Source organism: Schistocerca nitens, chromosome 8 (assembly GCF_023898315.1).
Source record: "Schistocerca nitens isolate TAMUIC-IGC-003100 chromosome 8, iqSchNite1.1, whole genome shotgun sequence".
Classification (NCBI taxonomy): Eukaryota; Metazoa; Arthropoda; class Insecta; order Orthoptera; family Acrididae; genus Schistocerca; species Schistocerca nitens.
The window spans coordinates 289,502,220-289,506,200 of NC_064621.1; the positions used below are offsets into that span (position 1 = coordinate 289,502,220).

Consider the following 3,981-nt stretch of genomic DNA (forward strand, 5'->3'; position numbering starts at 1 on the left):
CAAAAGACTTGCACCAAGTGACTGGTCTTCCCGACGGGAAGCCCTAGTCACAAGACATTTCATTTCAGCATAGTCACCCTGGCGACGAACGCATTTCTCCCAACCAGAGACCAGTGTGTCGATACCATCGTTTTAGAATGTTTGACGATTTTACCTTTGCTTGCACCGCTTCAGTACTGTAAAACTGAAGTCCTGGAAGATGTCCGTTAAGTTTGGGAAAAGGAGGAAAATCGGAAGGGGGCAACCCGGCACTATGTGGAGGATGATCGATGACAGTGAACCCAGTGCGCTGGAGTGCTGCAGATGTTTCAGCTCTCGGGTGTGATCTGACACTGTCATTCAGAAGGAGAAAGTGCTCCATGTGAGGATGAACCCCATGATTTCGAAACTCGATTACAGCACGCTGTTTCTCACGCAGAGACAAGGCTACGTTACGCACCTTCACGTTACACGCTACACTTCGGAGCCCTCTAAAAGCAGAGGGCTGCAAATATGTAGACATGAAGACTAAAGATGCAGAATGTTAATCAAGCTTGTTTCACTTAAAAAACTTTAAGAGTTTTCACATAAGAAATTCAAAGGCATTAGTTTTCAGCATGCCCTCGTAAGTATCATATAGCAGTATGTAGCAAATATTTGGGAAAAGTGCTTCGATTATTCGAATGTACGTGAACTAAATATAGATAAAGGAAGGCGTCAGTAACTTAGTGGAGCTGTATTTCCAAGAACATTTTCGTACTGATGGGTTAGTAAAGGAATCACAATCAGAGAATGCCCCTCCTAAATACCTCCTCTGCTGGCGGTCACATGACAACTATCCTTTGCTGCTCGCATCTGTATTTGATTTTATACTCACGTTGTTTCATGGAAACATGGGATAATTCTTGCATAATGCATTGTATTCCAAACGAGAGCTTTTGTCTTGAAGAAATCTAATTTACCATTTCCTTAAATGTTGCATAATATTTTTGTCTGTGGGTGCAGTATTTGTCCTTTATGGCTGAAGTTGCTGCAAGTGATCATCATAATTTCCATATTGCACTTTGTATTCCAAGTAAGTTCTACTGCGTTAAAGAAACTCATAAAATTAGACAGGAAAGCAGCCAGTACCATACGGTTTTCACAATCATAAGCAGACAAACATAACATTTTAAAAAAATTTACCTATAATTTGGACTCATTCGTTAATGATTTATTTGATAATGAAAGAGCAAATAATTACAACGATCGACAGGCAGTATTCATTGCTCTGTACATAAAGAAGCACTTTGTTTTTAATTTGCAGGGATGGACCACGTGAATAAATTGATGATACAATAGCAAAATTTCCGAAGTCGCATTCATTATTTAATTATCTGTTGCAACGGTTTTTGATGGAACTGATCGGTGAGTGTGGAGACTTAACATATATCTGCGAACTACGTTGATTAAGTAAAGGGGCATGGCTATAGCGATTTTTCGATTTAAAAAGACGCTATTGTTGAAAGGAGTGCAAGAACGAACATCCGGAATGGATTGTAGGTCTCACATTTTATGTGGACTTGACTGTGCAGTGCCCACTGTTAAAACAAAGCAAGGTGAGAAACAACTTCTTTCTGATTTGATGGGTACGCATTTATAAAGGAAATCGCACTGTAGAAGGTCGAAATTCAGAGAAACACAGTCCAGTTTCCTCAGTTCACTGATATTAAAAGGAAACGTGAGGTTTGAAGAATTAATTGTGGCCTTACTAGAATTACAAGGATAATTTTCTGAACGTTTTGGGGACACTGCCAATTTTACGTGTGTCTCTTTTTGACATCGTTTGCAGAGTTGAATGTGCGCCCGTGCAAGTGCAGATGTAACTGATCGATCTCCAATGTAATTCCAGTTTTAAAAAATTATTTAAACTTAAAACTTTCCAGGACGCCTACAGTGTTTTCCTCAGGTAGATTTCTGCCGCCTCCGTATTGCGATTACGAAAGTGCTACCATATTTCAATCAACATGTATGTGTGAGAACTTGTTTCGATTATGAAACTAAATAAGTTACGATTACGTCGCAGTCAGTATGGGATAGTCAGCGAAATTCTCTGCGTCTGTCTGTCTGTCGGTATCAGATAAACATTACGTCTTCATCGTGTCAAAAATAAATAATTCCAAAAATTTCTTTTCATTTTGATCTATGTTTTCGATAAATGTGAGATATAAAACAAAGTTCTATGCAGTGCGTCTCCATCGTCAATTAAATTCAGCTGATTCTCAGTTTCCCCCTCTTACACCAGTCGCCAGGCAAAAGAGCTATGACACACATGCAATGGCGTGACTCGCGAGCCGAATTCTTGGCCACTATTGGCAATGGTGGTATGCATTGTATGCATTTCGCATTTGGTGTTATCAGTCGAAAAATTGGAGCAATGGTCTATCAACTGAAGTGTTTCATGTTGGTTTGGGCTGCATGGCAGTTTGTTATACTTCACCTTATGCACCGAACACTTAAATAAGTTGCCATCTGAACACTCCTTTTATGTACAATGAATGTTGCTTACTGAATTTTCGGTCGCCGTTAAATATTATTAATCAGGGTCCAGCTAGTCTGTGTCCTGAATCCTTGTCTCCCCTTCCTCCAACCTGGCTCAGACTTCGCCTCCTTACAGGGCTGCAGATAAAGCTCCTGAAAATTAACTGCTCGTTCTCATTCACTCCACCACATAAATAAGAAGTGAGATTCAATTTACCTTCTTATATTATCTTCAAAGGCAACGGCCTTGCCGCAGTGGCTACACCGGTTCCCGTGAGATCACCGGAGTTAAGCGCTGTCGGGCGTGGTCGGCACTTGGATGGGTGACCATCCAGGCCGCCATGCGTTGTTGCCATTTCTCGGGGTGCACTCAGCCTCGTGATGCCAATTGAGGAGCTATTCGACCGAATAGTAGCGGCTTCGGTCAAGAATACCATCTTACGACCGGGAGAGCGGTGTGCTGACCCCACGGCCCTCCTATCCGCATCCTCCACCGAGGATGACACGGCGGTCGGATGGACCCGGTAGGCCACTCGTGGCATGAAGACGGAGTGCTTTATATTATCTTCAAAATTACAACTCAATACATGATAAATGAGAACGGCAACCAACTCGTATACTGCCTCTCTGTACTACGTAAGTAGCAGATCTGATATTCAACTTGATAATTAACGATTACAATACATTTATTATCTTTGACATTTTGCGTTCTTAGATTTTATGGGGCTCTTTCTTCCACACCGTCCGCTCCATGGAACTCGTATCTCCACCTCAGCAGGTATGGTAGTCTGACTGCCCCCCGCTTGCTTACAGTCAGTCTCGTTAGCTCTGGTATCAGCACCTACGATTTAAAACACCTCCCAACAGTGGGGTGCTCACCACTTATCGACTACTCTCAGTCACTAACATCTTATCTCTGACATTTAAGGACGTGATACCTCTCATTCAAGGAATGGGATATATCACTACACACAATTGCGCGCAAATTTCTTTTGAAACCCCAGAGGTACTTATGAATAACCGTTTATAGAAATCTAACCTCTACAAATCATTAATTTCGCTGTTTTCATATTTCCTACTGTCAAGGTAGAGCTATAGAAGTAGGCCTTTAAGTTCCCAGCAACCTGTGGTGGTGTACAGTAAATTCACCGGTCTTCGGCTGCGCAGCAGAATAAAAGGTCCAGATTAGAAGGTGCGGCGCGAGCGTTCGCCCGGCGCCTGATCCCCGGCCCGAATCTCGGACAACCGAGCCGCAGCTTTAAAGGGACAAAAGGCCCCGACTGTGCAGGCAAGCAGGCCGCACCTGGATGCCGGCAACTTAGCGCGGCGGGAGCATAGAAGGCCGCCGGGGTATCTTGGAACAGTAACTGAGTTTGGTGCGCCAGGCGAGCGGGCGCGCGCGCGCAGGGAAACTTGCGAGTCCGCAGTTTAAATTAATTCCTGCCGGCAATCCCCGCTCCTGCGGCGGCTTTCACTGCGCGC

General features: G+C 43.5%; 1 pseudogene; it reads left to right on the forward strand.

Annotated features, from left to right (window-relative positions):
• The first annotated feature begins 2,736 nt into the window (after positions 1–2,736).
• Positions 2,737–2,854, forward strand: LOC126200064 (5S ribosomal RNA; annotated as a pseudogene).
• Positions 2,855–3,981: the final 1,127 nt, after the last annotated feature.